This window comes from Lepidochelys olivacea (assembly GCF_965140295.1).
Source record: "Lepidochelys olivacea isolate rLepOli2 genome assembly, chromosome: 10".
Taxonomy (NCBI): Eukaryota; Metazoa; Chordata; order Testudines; family Cheloniidae; genus Lepidochelys; species Lepidochelys olivacea.
This window is the reverse complement of record NC_140420.1, coordinates 47,360,826-47,376,962: the sequence shown is the minus strand read 5'-3', so window position 1 is coordinate 47,376,962 and position 16,137 is coordinate 47,360,826. Positions and strand designations below refer to the sequence as shown.

The window sequence follows — 16,137 nt, the reverse complement described above, 5'->3', positions numbered from 1 at the left end:
CGTCTGTGCTCATGTTGGAAACTCCTCTCCACTGAAACACAGCTCTGCTGGATTCAGAGGAGGGGAACTCAACCTACAATGGACTGCTGCAGAAGGAAGCAAAAATATAGCCAGGGCATGAAGAGGAAGTTATCGACCTTTTATCTTGCTGTGCCAAGGCTCAGCGCCAGTTGCCTTCTCTCACCCACCCTGGGAGAACATAACAAGTATTTCGATCCCAGAGGGAACAGTCCTGTCATAAATCTGTTGCATCCTGGCATTGGGGAGCAATTCACTCTATAGCAAAGCAAATGAATTATCTGCCAGGCAGCTCAGCAGCCTAAAAAGGTTCCTTAAAACTCATTGGAAGTGGATTCCCTGCTAGCGAAAGGTTGATAGCCCTGGAGGGCAAGTCCCAAGAACAGGTGCAGCATGGAGATTGACAGAGCAAGCATCCCCCCGAAACCATTCCCTGCCTGTATCCCTCACAGTCCTGACCTGTAGAGGGGAGCTCAGTCTCCATAGCCCATTCAAGTTCTTGGCCTGTATGAGACAGCTAGGCAGGAGGCCAGTTGTGACCTGGACACCATAGCTGGCTTTGATAGAGAGACAAGACACATCTCTTGCACATGGGTGGCAATCAGGTTTAGAGTGGGAAGCTAGCGCCATCCTTAACATGGAGAGATGATCCATCTCCATGACAAAGGGGATTCTATTTAGAGGCTGAAGGACAATGGTTAGCACCTGTGATTGTCCCTAGCTCCTTTGCTGTCTGCTCTCACCAGATGGAGCCTAAGCAGTCGTGGAGCCAATAGGAACTGGACTTCAACTAACCAAGTATCCCCACAGCCTCTCTAGCGGATTGGAACTGCCAGCTGGTAATCGATGCTGGCAGGACTGCCAAACGGTATTCTCTGTACTGCACGATGGGCCCAATCCAAGGCCCAGTTAACAGAAAGCCCCCCAGTGATTTCAATGGGCTTTGGATAAGGCCCTCTGAGAGCAGAAGAAAACGTGGGACTCCCATCAACACGGTTGAACTGAACAGAACTAGCTGCTCTTTCAGACTTGAAGCATCCCCCAGGGGCACCCAAATTCAACCCAACTTGCTTTGGGAGCTAAATCCCTCAGCACTGCACCCCAGCACCTTCCCCTCTTTAGGGCCCGCTCACCTATGTGGGAGAACCCAATAGGATCACCAGGTAGCAGACTGGGGCATTTTTCCTGGCAGTAATTTGAAACAGACAGGACTCAAGGAACCCTTGTCAGTTTCACACCCTCACTCCCCTTCTCCCCCCACCCCAGCAGCTCCCCTAGAAGAGCAGGAAGGCAGAAGAGTACAGACCCAATCGCACAGTACAGTCATTTGGACATAAAGGAGAGAGAGAGAGACACACAGGGAAGTTGAGGATGGGGGAAGAGAGGATGAGCAAAAACAGCTACTGGTGATAGAGCTGGTAGCTGGAGGGAAAACGCCCTTCAAAAATACAACCACCAGCAATTATTTTGGAGTCTCTATGCCCCCATTATGAAAGGGGATCTGTCAGACCAAAGGAGAAGGGGGGAAAAAAAACCAACAATCCAAAGAACAAAACCAACCGACACTGTCAAAATGAAAAAAAGGCAGCAGGCAGCATGAGCTAATGGACAGAGCACTGGACTGGAACTCAGGACACCTAGCTCTTATGCCTGGCTCTGCAACTGATTTGCTGTTTGGACACTGGGCAAGTCACTTCCCTTCTCTGTGTCTGTTTCCTCACCCGTCCTTTGTTTTGTCTACATAGGTTGCACGATCACTGGGAAAGGGACAGTTTCTCACTGTGCATCTGTACAGCAACTGGCACAACAGAGGCCCAACCACTACTGTAGTATGAATATAATAAACCATTTAAAAAACTAACCCTCCCTTTTAATTCTGCACCACACCCCAAGATTATTAAAATGGAATATTCAGGGAGGATTTGATTTAAAACAGTAGTCAGGAAGACTCGATTTAATCATGGATTTCTACATAAAAGTGCATTCTTGTCGGTTGTTTTAACCTTTATACATATTCTTCACAACTCAGAGATTGATGTAGGTTTCATTTTTAGAAGGTACACACTATACATTTTTAAAGTGATTTATTTTGAAAACTTTTCAGATTAGTTTTACAGCTATATCAGAAAAGGAATGATTGATTGGTTATTTCATTTACCAAAGGTAATTGAAGCAGATATTTATGAAGTCATTGGGAGATAAACTATCTCCAATTCAACAGATTAATCATTAATATTTGGAGGTTTTTTTGCCATGCTGTATTAGGAGGAGAACATTACCAGACAGACATTTAAATTGTTTTATTTAACTAAAACAACAATGTTCTGTATTCTGGATTTTTTTTCTTCAACAGCAAACATAGAATATTTTAACAAAACAAGCATATGAATTTTTGAATTTAGTTAAACATTTAAGTTTTTTAAAATCAAGTTTGTTTTTGTTAAAATTGTTTTTAACTAAAATAGGTAAAAAAATATTTTTTTAAAAACAAAAATTAAATTGACTACGTCAGCCAGGTCAACATGAGAAACTTAAAATATTGGCTTCTGCAGCTAACTCTGTCGTCTTCACCTTCGTTTTCCTGTTTGTTCATAATCTGGAAAAGAAAAACAAGCTTTCCTGCTTTTTCAGGTCCCAAACGATTTCTCAATTTGGAATGAATTAGTCCAAAGGAAGAAAATATTCTTTCTACACCGGCAGAAGAAGCTACTGCTGTTAAAAGTGAGATTGTCACTTCAACAGTCTCTAAATCCAAGTGCTTAAGTGACTTCCACCAGTTCACTGGTGTGACTTTCTTTAAAACATCATCAGCAAACATATATTTTGTGAATGGTTCTTATTCCCAAACTGGGTCTCTTTTATGGCCTGCTGCCATTATAGATTTTCCCTTCTAGTGAGAAAATGGTATGGTAGATCTCAAATGAATGAAGGCTACACTCAGAAAGACCTCAAGACTTCTGAAATATGCTGCTCAGTTTCACTTTTGTTTCTACGGCCTGTCACTCCCTTCTCACACTCATCTCCAGACTTCTTCTCCTTGTCCAGATCTATTCCACCCCCAACAATCTTCTAGCCATTGAACTTTTTGAAACTTTGCACTTTTAGAGAGAGGTAAGGGATTGACTCTGTGTACACGAATTTTCAGAGGGACAATAGGGTTGAGGTCTGTTATTTCTCACCTCTCTATATTATGTATTTATTTATTTATTTAACAACATTTTTGCTGTTAACCAGCATGTTATCTCTGGAGACACAAATCCACAGTTTGAGAACTGCAAAACTAAGCATCTCTGATGGTATCTTCTAGGCTGAGCACTGCGTCCCATTGGGTAGATAGAAAGAGTAACCTAAATAATCTATACAGAAGCCCCTGGAACCCCATAAGATTGGGTCCCTAATCCATGAACTATTGGACCTAATTTACAAAACTTTTCTTAAACGTTACATGAATATATGGTCTCATACTACAGAATTAGAATTTATAATCCCTATTCCATAATGAGATATCTTTGAGCGATAATGTATCTATCTTTAGATAGGTTTTTTCCTCAAAAAGCATTTTAATCAAAAAAATCCAATTTAAATAAAAAAAAATCAATCTTTTTAAATCATTGATTTTTATCCACTCTGGGAATATTTCAGCTTTAACTTTTCACCTTTGGCGTTATTGGTTTACTGCTTGCGGTGGCTTGGAGACAGAGTAGGGCCGTGCCTATTTCACTGCCGGGTTCTCACGCATTGGCTCAACACCGTCTACTCAAATCTGGCCCAAAGCTTTGATCTTTGTCCTCTGCAGAGTTTGCAGCGCAAACAGTGCCGAGCTGAGAACCTGACTATAAACAAGGGTGAAACTGATGGCACTGATTGGCTTTTTCAAGGTTGCCCACTGTCCCTTTCCATTCCTCAGTTTCCCCACCTGTAAAATAATGATACTGACCTCCTTTGCAAAGTGCTTTGAAAGTGGCTGATTAAAAGTGCTGTATCAGAGCAAGGCATTATTATGTGTTGTCCAACCATTGGGAAATGCAAACAAACTGCACAGAGTGCAACACTCACTGAGTTCTAAAAGTGTTTGCCGTTTTAATAGTCTCAAGAGCCTTCAATAACACAGGAAATATGGTTATTTCTATTATTTTTATTAATATTTGGAGAGGCATGAAGACTTCCTGCCAGGGTAGATTTTACTACTCTCCTCTCCCCCACTTTAAACCAAACCGTTCTAAAGCCTAAACTCAGCAGACAGTGCTCTGTAACATCTTGGGTCCTGATTCTCTTCCCACTTACACCGGTATAAAGCAGAAATGGCACCACTGAGGTCAGTCAATTGCACGGGTGTAACAGAGGAGGACGAGGCCCATGGTGTAAGACCAGCACACCGCTGACACCAGGACGCTCCATAGACCAGTCACACCAGCTGCATCAGGAATTTATTGTGCACGTCCCAGGCCATCCTTTGCCCTCCCCTGCACCTTATCAAGGTTCTTATAGCACACCCACGACTGGGATCTGCACATCTCCACCTTCAATTTTATCTCAAACATTAGCAGCAGCTTTGTTTACATTTCCAGACTTTTCAGAGTTCTCACTGCACAGTCACTATTTATAATTATGTGACATTCATGCAGACAACACAAGCCTCCTTTGGAGCGGTAAAGGTGGCTTTAAGCCACCTTTCTGCCATCTCAATTCCGGGCTGCTGTGTGGGCGCAGCTAGCCCCAGCCTCCCCATAGTTGCCTATGGATTGCACTTCAGCCCAGAGTCCCCAGAGCACTTAGTGCAGTGGGACATCCCTTATGCTGGGGCAGCAGAGAGCTGCTTACATCAGGTCTACGCTGCTCCAATGCTAAGGGAATTCTGCCCTGGCATGCCCTTATATGCCACTGTAGCAGCATGCCAAGGTTGGGGCATGGCCCCAAATCAGCCCCGCCATACACACATCTGGACAACTTGGAGATCACATTGGGGGGTTGGGAGAAGCAGAGGGAAGAGTTAACTGAATTTAGTTCACAGCCCGAGACAGTCATTTGCAACACAGGTATTTCTAGATCCTTGGCTATTCCTAGGTGCCCAGGTAGCAGCTGCGGCCAAGAGCACATTTCCCACTTGCATCAAGGTGCAACCTCTTCTCTCCAATGCAGGGACCTTGCCACTATGACCTACGTCTATGCCACCTCAAGATTCGATTGCCGCTAGGTGCGCTACATGGGCCTGCATGCTGAGGCCACCCTAACTCTGTGGCAAGCGCACGATGCCACTGCAGCCCTCTCGAGAGACGCTGCATGTCAGGACCACGTTACCGCAGCGCTCCGGGAGCCGCACTGCCTGCCACCGGACATCCATGTGGAACTCAAGGCAGTGGCACTAAGCTATAAACCTCCAAACAATTTGGCACCTGTGAGATCTCCTCTCTCCACATGCCATGCGGCAGAGTGCAACAGACTGAGCCGGAGCGACAAGCTGGCAGGACATTCCAAGAGTGGATCCTCAATCCACCCCATCCCTCAAGCCTAGTGCTGCCCTTTCTCCAGCATACGCAGCCTCTTCCCCACCTCCCCAGTTCTGAGCTACTTGCCCCAGCACCAAGGGATCTCCCTCGGGTGGCAGTCGGCTAGGTAGGCATTACAATCGCAGCCTCGCCAGGCTTACACCTTGAGAACGGTGTGGCTGGTAGAATTTATGGGGCCTCCCGAGCAAGTGGGCTGCCCCGGTGAAACGCCATCAGCGGCTCCTTAACGCATCGCCCTGTTGCCAGGTGAAGGGATAGAGCTGAGGCTGTAAGGCCAGGAGCGTCTGGTCTCCATTCAGTGCTGAGTCTCTGCAGCATGGGCCTCAGCCAGCAGCTCAGCAAGCGTCAATTATTTATGAATTTTAAAGGTGAGAAAGGGAGAGGGAGAGAGAGAGAGTGTGTGTGTTGGGGTGGGGGAGGGGACCCACAAGACCAGAGCAGAAGCAGAGAAGGATCTTTCCTTACATAACAGAAGAGGAGCAAAGAATCAGTGAAACGGTGGCTGGGGCTTTGCTTACAGACACCCCCGCCTGCCCGCCCAGCCCCTTCTCGCTTATCCTCTCATCTCATCTCATGCGGTTCTTCCAGCCAGATGGGGGAGGTGACCCAAAAGGTGAAGAGGAGCACAGTACCTGCTGCAAGGGGAAATCCTGCAACAGCAGCCAAGGCTGCAGCAGAGGAGACAGCAATCGCGTTCTCCTCAGTACATCAGCTTGTGCGCTTGGCAGTCGGAGGCTATCAATTCCAAGCCCCACCGCAAGGGCAGTGAGCACGGGGGGGGGGGGGGGGAAGGAGAACGGCGCGTTCAGATTTCAAACCCAATTAGCAACTTCGCTGCACACAGAAGGGAATTTGCTCCAACCACAAACGGCGCAGCCTTTACCGAATTCACGGCTCCCCGTTTGTAGAGACCTCCATTCAAGCTGATCCCCTGATTCCAGCGGAGGACAAAGTGCCAGCTTCTTCCATGTTAGGATGGATGGGGAAAGGTGGCATTGCTTCTCGCAGAACTCTGTCCAATCACTGAAATTACAGCTAGATGAATCCTGGGAAATTATCCACAATCTACCCCCTTTGGCTGAAACAAGGTTATACCCTACAATCTTTTGTCCAGCAATCTGTGCTACCTTAAAAGAGAGTCTACTTCTAAGTGTCCCATTTAACAGGAGCTTCCTCCCAGCTCCACTGGGAGACTATTCCACAGCCAGATACATGGCTTGGAACAGCCAGTAGAGATCTGTTAGCCAAAAAACCCACAGGCCAGTGAAGAACATGAAGGGTAGCACTGCCAAGAAGTCCTAGGGTGATAAATCCAGTCCTCCAGCACCATCAGTCACTCCCAACTGCTCGGAAGAGGGAAAGTGCTGGGATTCTTACTCAGGTGCGGTCCATGGACCCTGTTCAGCAGTGGATAAAACAGGAGAGGGCGCCAAGGAGAAGGGAGTGACGCTTACCCAAGCCAGGGGGAGAGAACAGCGGATGCTTTGAACAGAGGAGGCGGAGCTATGCTCTCTCCCATTTACTTAACCCATTACACAGGAACCCGTCTATTGTATCAGCCTCTGGCTAATGGGAGTCGGATACATTTGATGTTCCCCCTGCCCAGGGCTCCTGGAATTAAGGAGCTCTCTCTCCCCCTTAGGCTACAGCCTCCTGGCACTTTGAATGGAGGGTTATCTGCTGCTCTATCCCTTGGCTGCTGCGAGGGGAGTGGTTCGCTCCTCTGCTCATCTTCCAGTACCCAATTCTGAGTCCTCCTCCGTCATAAATCGCTCCCCCGCCTGCCTCTGCTGCTGCACACAGGCTTTCCCCATGAATCAGCAACGTGAAATTGACCTGACTGTGGACTCTTGCTTTCACCACCTCTCACAAGGCCCTGAATAGCAAGGGGTAAAACTGACCAGAGTCTTGTCCATTTCAGGCTGCCACTGGGCAAAGCTAGGAGCAGCAGCAGATGCAGGAGAGCTGTCTTCCTGAGTCTACAGACAGACAGACATCGTATTGTCTCACATTTGGAAGATCCTTCCTAAGAGAAAAACTTTTTTCTTTGAATGAACATTTAAATTGCCGTAGGAAGTGATGGCTAGTCCCCTCTCCCCCCACATCTAGATAATGCATCCTACATAAATTTGAGTTTGTCCACCCTGAGTTTGTCCATCCATTGAGTTTGTCCACCCTGGAATCAACAGACTTCAGCATCAGAAACTCTTCTTAACAGTCAACCTAAATTTCCCCTTTCTTAAAGAGAGACTTAACTCTTAATAAAAATAAAAACCAACCAAGGAATCACATCCGCTCTGAAAGATTTTATCTACCTCTGTTACAGAAACCGCCTACAATTACCATAACTGAAAGATCAGAGTGAAAAATATGTTTTCCCTTGATCTCGTCAATGGATTGGCTGTGTGCACTTAACAGCACTTTGGGTATATAGCCAGTTTCAATGCTTCTCTCCTATTTAATCAGCTTGGGAGGGCCTTTCACAAACCAACTAGTGTGAGAAGAAACATTTTAAAAAATGTTATTGTAAAACCACAAAAATCTGCACTCAGGGACAGGTAGAGGATCTGAAACATCTGAAATTTGGTTTTAGGTCCTCCTTGTACTGTTCGGATGTTTGCACCAGAGTAACATGACCAGTGTGGATGCCCCTACACCTTAATCTAGAAGCACACTGGAATAAATTGCACCTGCATAGCCACATTTTTCACTCTGTCTCTACATTAGGGCTTAGCACCAGTTCAACCACACAAACCCAGGGCATAATGCCCTACGCTTCCCTTCATGTACCACTCCAATTCCTCCACCTCGGATATTTGTAGGTGGTCGTCATGTCCCCAGTTCTTTAGGACTGGTTTATACACAGTTTGCGTGCTAGTTTAACAACATGGATTAACCCTTAGTGTGCGCACTCTTAAATCAGTTTAAAAGCTGAAGTGTCAATGGTTTAGCATAAATTCATTATTTAGTTAAGTGAAAGCACAAACGGTAGAACACAGACCAACCTTGAGGTTTAGAACTTAAAACAAACAAACACAAAGCTACAAAAGCCAGGACACAGAACTGAAACTGGACCTTTAACTCACCCTGGGAATTGCAGCTCATACATGATCTCTAGCTCTGCCAAACACTATCCTGATCCGCAATACAACAGAGGCAGATCGCAGCAGGACTGGCTCTGTTTTATACAGTTAGGTAACCCATCAAGTTCCAAACAGGTTTTTTGTTTAATTTTCCTTTATTTCCAGCTTAACGCTTAACAGTAACCAGGACTCTTGTGTGCTAGGCCAGCAAGTCAACCTCCCAAAGTGGGAGCACAGTATGCCTGACAGTTGACACAGGTTAGAAAAGCATCCACCATCTCCCACTGTTTAAACTACATTTTTCCAGCGAAGCTTCCTACCATCAGCAGAACTGCCCAAGAGTCAGTAACTGTAGAAGCACTAGCATAGACAAGGCATCCGCTGGAGTTTTACACACCTACACCTGCTCTGACTAGTTCCAGGCAAAATGCTCCTGTAATTAGACAATGGTGGCCAGTTGCAGCCAGGTCTCTGCTAGTGCTCCCAGCACTGCTATAGGTTGGGGGAGCTGAACCAGTGGGAAACTTCTGAGGGAAAGGCCAGAATAGACACTGCCTCCGACCATACACAAAGCATTCTTGTGCAGTGATTGCACAGGGAAGCACGCCCCATGAAATGAATAGGATTCATACGCAGACTCCAATTCAGCCCTGGGGTAAGTGGGTGCCGCTCTGTCCAAGTCAGACACTGAATTAGCAGCCACCGAAGGCCTCTATTCATCTGCAGAATAGGCAGCAATGCAAGCTTCCCCTGTGCAACCCCACCAACATGCCTTCCCGCTGCTTCTTTAGGGGCGTGATCCGGCTCTGTGGCCCATTTGATCTTTCACTGTTTAGGGTCCATCTACTCTGCAATATAAGCCCCTGCTCACATTCAGGCTCAAGCTTAAACCCCCCTTCTGTCTACAGGCATTTCTGTCTGATTCAGGCCTGGGTCCCAGGACCTTGAAGGGGTGGAGGGTTTGAGCTTGAGTCCTGGGGCAGCTTGGGTTCATACTCCATCGTTTTGCAGTGTGAACGCAGCTCAAGCCCAGCCCCCGCACCCCAGACTCAGGTCCTGAGAACCCGCCAACACTATCCCACAATCCCATGGGACTGTGTCCTTTGTCCTTTCTATCCCAAGACTGGCCAATCAACATCCAGGAAAGAGAAGCAACACCCTCCCCCCGCCGTTCAAGTACAGCTGCTCAGTGTTTAACCCAACAATGGGGGCAGCAGCGAGCGATTTTGCACCTGCCCCTCGGAATTGGACTCACGCCATCTAGTCCTTTCTCTCTCTTTCAGCTGCTCAACAATTTTACAGATCAAGCGTCTTCTTTTTTAAATTCAGGGAAAAGAACAGCCAAACCGATCTTAATTATATTCAATTAGTTCCTTCAGCATCCTATCCCGTTACACACTTGAGAGCAATGAACACTTGCAGAAAGGTTCTATAGCACTCAAAGGCTCTGAACAGGTGGGCCACAGATGTACTATACAACCACAGGAGGCCTGTGGTTGTGATCCTGCAGTCGGAGCTGCATGGACACACACATGCATCTGAGTGGGGTCCTGCTGACTTCTGTAGGGTCCCTGATTCCTGTCCTGAGTGGGGTCTGCACAGGTGGAAGGATCCACTCACGTGGATCCAACTGCAGGACTGGGACCATCGCAAGATGCCTAAGAGACAACAAAGAGACTATTGAATCAAAACAAGTAACCCTGCACTGGGGTCAAAAATCCATATACCAAAGCTCCATCCCAATATAATTTGAATGAGCCAAGAGATAAGCCTTCCACAAACAGAGTTAATGATGGAAAAATGTGACAAGAGGAACATGCTGAATCTAAACACCGGTTCCACTGAGTCTGGTATCCTGCCTACAGCATACAACATGCTTCTGGGGAGCCCCTCTTGAGGAACATAGCTACAAGTGCAACTGTGTATATGTGTGGAGCAAGGAAAAATTCCTTCCTGACCCCTGAAGTAACCAGTTTATGCCCTGGAGCATGAGATTTGATTCCTGTTCTATTACCAGGCAGAACTCCCAATGATAAATGGCCAGACAACTATCCAGACTGGTTTGAATCCCAACCACGCCATTTGGCTTTTTGATCTCCCACTGACAGCCTCGAATTCCATTGGCCGACTCCACTGTGCGAGGAAACAGTTCCTTTTATGTATTCTCAATTCACTCGGCCATCGCTCTCAGCTCCCCTTGTACCCATTTTGTAATGTGATATTAAAGTTTTCACCGGCCCCTTCATAACCTTAAATACCTCAATCAAGTCTGCCTTCCACTCACCACCAATGCAAGTTAAATAACACTAGATATTTGAAGAAATCTCATCATACCTCGAGTCCCATGACTCAGAGCATCAACAAAGGCAGCACTGCTGTGCTCGCCCATCAGGGTGACATACAATAATGGCTGTTAGGGGATTGCTCTGCGATGGGAGAGAGTAATAACACAGACCCGCTGCTTGTCCTACAGACAGACCGCTCAGTTTGCAACAATATGACTCGCTTATTGTTCTGGGGGCAGAGAGGGGGGCGAGAAAAACCCCAAACTCTCCGCATTCAATACCTTTGTTGGTTTCCACCATGTGGCTCTGAAAGGCTAAGACTGGTGAGCACTGTAGCAGTGCTGTCTACAAGGAAACGGACATTAGGTGACAGCAGCAGCCTACCATTCATACTGAGTCAACATGTATTTCAACAGAGCCAGGAGTTCTAGGGCCCTTGATCCTTGGGCTTAGAGAAACCTCAGTGAATGGAATCAAACCAGCCCTGAGCACATGAATCTTGGGTTAGAATGAGCTCTGCATATGCAACCCCATTCTCTGGGCTCCCAGGCTCACCATAGGAAGGAAGAAACGGTCAGTGTGGGGAGGAGAGAGTCCCCATTGTCTCAGCTGCTGTCATCTCAGGCACTGCCAGAATGGCTGTGAGAACCGAGCGCACAATTGTCGTCCTGAGCAGCTACAGACAGGGATGGGCCGCCGTGGAAGGGTCAAGGTTTTATCCAGCGAATCTCTCCCTTCCCACCCGTGCAATTAGAAGCCTCCTAGGGCTGCAGAGGAAACTTGCAGTTTGACCCTCCATTTGTTTGGGAGGGAGGAGTAAACTGATAATCCAACCATTCAAATCCACTTCAGCCACAAGCTGCCAGCCACAACAGATTTCCAAACCCAATGTACTGGGGTAACAAATGGATACATCTTATTCATGCAGAAATCACCTATGCAAACACACCTTGGTCTGATTATGGGAAGAAAGGAGATTTTATTTTGGGAAGGAGGGGAAGAGATCACAGGCCTAGTCCAAATGGTAGAGTGACTGAAGCCCTCCAAAGATCCACATTCAATCTGAAAAGTCATTTCTCTCCCTACCTCCCCATTCCGCAACCGGTGACAAACTGGGTCTAGGTGCCACAGTGGATACTGCCCCAGGCAGATCACTCCAGGAGGCATGGCAAGGAAATCGTCCATCTGTGCCTGCACAGGGGTTACAGGCCTCCTGCAAAGTCCCTGATGGCTCACTACATGGCTGGGCTGGAGTCAGACGACAGGACTACAATCACATCTGAGCATGGGGTGCACCCTGAGTGACAAGAGTTCCCAGGAATATTCAGACCCACCAGAGGAATAGAAGCTGGGGGAAACTATGATCCTGGGGTACATCCACCTAGGTGCAGCCTGGGGGGCTGTGGAACAGAGAGGGGGAGGGTGCAGCCTCGGTCCCTGTAGTAACCACTCCCATCCCTCCCCAAAGTGTGAGAGTGGTGGGGGTCTCGGGTACTCACCTCTCTGCAGGCTCCGAGCTGCCTCCGGCTCCGCTTCCCCGTCGGGAAGCCGGCTTCTCAGCGTGGGGCTCAGCCAGCTGCCGGATATTCCATGCGGCGGGGGGCTCCCCGGGCGCTGCTGGGTTGGGGACGGAGGTGAGGGGAAGCGGGAGAGGTACAAAGGGGTGGGGTCAGGGTGGGTGTTCGGATCGCAGTGGGGCCGGGGGAAAGAGGGATCGGGGAGAGGGGGTGGGGAAGAGGAAACAATGTAGCTGCGGCCGACAGGAGGATTCCAATTTCGAACGCTGCCGGCTTCCTTGGAACGCGTCGAGCGTTCGATCCCGGAACGCCGCAGCTCTGGGGATTCGGAGAGCGCCGGGAGCAGCGCAGAGGGGCACGGGAAGGAGGCGGTTCAGCCCACTACCGGCCTGGAGGGAGCGGGGGGGCCCTGCACGATCCCGGGGGAGGGAGGCGGAGCGGTCGGTGCGGGGCTCGCTCTCTCCCCCACCCCGCTCCCTCTCGGACTCAGTTGGACGGGAGCTCGCAGGGCCTGGTGAAAGGAAACGGAGCCCGGTCCCGGATCCGTCCGCCTCGAGCACCGCGCCTGCGCCGCCGGGGCTCGCCCCGCTCCTCGGCGAGGCGTGGGCAAGGACGGTGCGCCGCCTGCTGGGCATCCCGGCGCATTGATTCGGGGTGGTGTGGGGGGGAAGGGGATCGGGACTGGGACTGGGACCGGGCGGGAGGGAGAGGCGGGAGATAACTGAGTTAGCAAATAGGGGAGGGCAACAGGTTTGAGACTCCTAACTGGTGGTGGATGGAGTGGTCATGTTTTGTCCTGCAGGCTGCGAAAAACTTGCTCAGTGGCCTGATGCTTGTGCGGGGCATGATGACATGATGCTAAGTCACGTTTGCACCGGGCTTACACGACCCCACATTGACTCTGGACCCGTTTAATATTTCCCCAGGTACATCCAAATCCATCTCGGAGCGTCTGAACGTGCCCGTCGCTGTGGTATGTAGGCACCTTATACACACGTTTTAAACCACATTGGGTCCATCTGAAAGGACTGTATTCTTCGTGGGTGATGCTGCTTCTTGAAGTGTGGTGTTCTCCTTTTGTCTCCACGTGGGAGATCAGCTATTCTACAGCCCTTGTCAGCGACAGGCGTCTTGCCCAGAGGGCGTGTCCTAATGGTGGCTCACACTGATCTTTGGTGGTTGGGAATGCCACAGTCCAACTCCAAGGCCTTCATTCTGGACTCCTTCAACTGCAGCACCTCTGCTGACCACAGCTGTCACACGGGAGCAGCAAGAGACAGGCTCTCCATAACTTTTTTAGGGCTTTGAAGAATAATACCACGTCCTAGAGGCCAATACCGGGAACTGGCAAGGGAGCCAATACGGAGTTCGGAGCGCTGGTGTGATGTGCTTTCCTCAATCTAGTGTGGTCCTGCAAAGCCGACCACGGTTGCTTCTGCCCAGCCTGGATGGTGACAAAGACATGGATCAGAGTGGCTAGGTCTGAGACTGGGAGGAAGAAATGCAGCCTTTTAGCTAACTGAAGGTGGAAACAGGCATTTCTGGCTACACCTGCTATTTGAGCGTCAAGGATTCTTTATTATTATTATTATTTTATTATTATTTATTATTACTGTAGCCGCCGGAATGGGAGCTGCATTGTGCTAAGCTCTCTCCAAAAATAGCAAAACAGAGTCCCAGCTCCAAAGAGCTTAATAAACAGACCAGGGAGGGAAGGGGAGGGTACTAGTAATCTATGAGTACCTTAGCTATCAGTGTTTGTACCACAATGGGGCCCTGTTCTTGACTGGGGATTCTAAGTTCTACTGTAAATACAAATAAATAATAATAGGATATTATTGTGCACCACCTTGGCAATCAGGTCAGTCAGAGAGTAAATACCTACCTCCACATCAGATGTTATAGCTGCTTCTGTTTCCTCAAAGAACTTCTCCCTTCCTACCAGTATCATTTCTGTTTTCCCTGCACTGAGCCTGAGCCAGCTCCACTTCTCACCCACAAACTTCCCTCACTCAGGCACTGTGATGTCTGAGAAACATCACTGTCTGCAGCTGATGCACATGCTACAGGGATGGATGTCATCCATGTATGGTTGGCAGAGGAGCCTATTGGCATTTCCATAGCACCTTTCACCTTCAAAGCACTGTACTAGCATGGACTCATGCATGATCCCTGGGGTTGCCACATCATGTCGTGATAAAGTGTCTCAATGCATTGCACCAGCCCGCAATACATTTCAGGGCACTTTAAAAGGTTTCTAAGCCCAACTTCAAGGTCATGGGACGGCCACCTCAAAATCAGGAGAATCCCCTCAACATCAGGACAGTCCAACAGACAACCTTGGCTCTCAACCCCAGAGACCCTCCATAAGAAGCCACAAAATCCAAAGAGATACATACACATTTAATCCAATTTCCCAGAGAGTCAGTTGATTCTGAAAAGAGCAAAGCCTGAAGCCGTCCCATCTTGTGCTGCATGTTCTCATAAGCAACATCGGATCAGGCCAGGTCAGCATTTGGGATGTGAAACTCCCAATAAAAAGCCAAGGTGCTGCACACAGCAGTGCTGGCAATTCAGTCATGGGGAACCCATCCCTTTGATTCAGTACTGAACAAAAGCCCCAGCCTGGTGCTAACGGGCATTGTGCTATGAGAGGCTTCATGTGCTGATGAGATGTAAAGCTGAGCTTTGGACCCCATGTAATCAGTAAGGTCCCACACAGCCCTTTCGAAAATTAGACCTGTTATCCCGTTTGTCCTGGCCAAGCTGCGCCTCAGATAAGTACATTGTGACACCCTAAATCATCTACAGATTCAATGCAGGAACGTAAAGGGATCTGTCGCTTCTTGTCCTAAATTGCAACATACTGTTGCTGTGTGCTATGGAACATGAAATAACACGTGCATTGTTTGCAGATTGGTTTTTAAATTGCTTTGGACACATGCTGGGTTAAAGGCATTGTATATGTATCAAATGATTATTATGTACAGAATTGTTGTGCTGATGTGATCAGAAATAAACATGGTGTGGCTGCAATCTGGGAGTTTAGATGAAATGGTTAAAGAAAATAACCTAGATTTGTCATAAGGTCAGGTTAAAAATGATGAACCGAGCACTGGAATAAATTGCCTAGGGAGATTGTGACCAGATTTTAAGAGCAGGTTAGACAAACACCTGTTGGGGATGGTCTAGATCAGGGATTCTGAGCCCCCTTCCCCCAACGTGCTATAAAAACTCCACGGCCCACCTGTGCCACAACAATTGTTCTGAATAGTCAGTAGATTAAAAGCCAGGGCTGGGGTTAGTGGGTAGCAAGCAGGGCAACTGCCCAAGCACAAGGCCACAGGAATCCCCGGCCCCCACGAAACGAAGATGCTCAGGCTTTGGCTTCAGCCCCATGTGGCAGGGGTTGGGCTTGGGCTTTCTGCCCTGAACCCCAGCAACTCTAACACCAGCCCTGCTCTCTTTTTTATTTTTGTGGACCCCTGAAACCTCCTCACAGACCCCCTTGGGGCCTCGGATCCCTGCTTGAGAACCAATGGTCTACTCTAGATAATACTTAGTCCTGCCATGAGTGCCAGGGACTGGTCTAGATGACCTCTCGAGGTCCCTTCCAGTCCTACAATTCTACGATTTACACTGAGGACCCTTTACACTCTGCTTTTGATTTATGTTTGTACAGTGCAAGCACTGTGGAGTCCTGGACCAAGACTGGGGCTCCTATGTG

At 48.3% G+C, this 16,137-nt stretch overlaps 1 protein-coding gene and 1 long non-coding RNA gene across 2 annotated transcripts in view; one reads left to right on the top strand and one right to left on the bottom strand.

Moving 5' to 3' along the window:
* CSK (C-terminal Src kinase) overlaps positions 1–12,559 on the bottom strand; it is a 68,949-nt gene extending 56,390 nt beyond the window's left edge. Inside the window, exon 1 of the mRNA XM_084641457.1 lies at positions 12,393–12,559. The gene's annotated coding sequence lies outside the window, so the exon portion shown is untranslated. The remainder of the gene's footprint in view (positions 1–12,392) is intronic.
* Positions 12,560–12,887: 328 nt separating this feature from the next.
* On the top strand, positions 12,888–15,446 carry LOC311527454. The gene is made up of 2 exons (XR_014713335.1): positions 12,888–13,025; positions 13,337–15,446. It is a non-coding gene; the product is annotated as an uncharacterized lncRNA (long non-coding RNA).
* Positions 15,447–16,137: the final 691 nt, after the last annotated feature.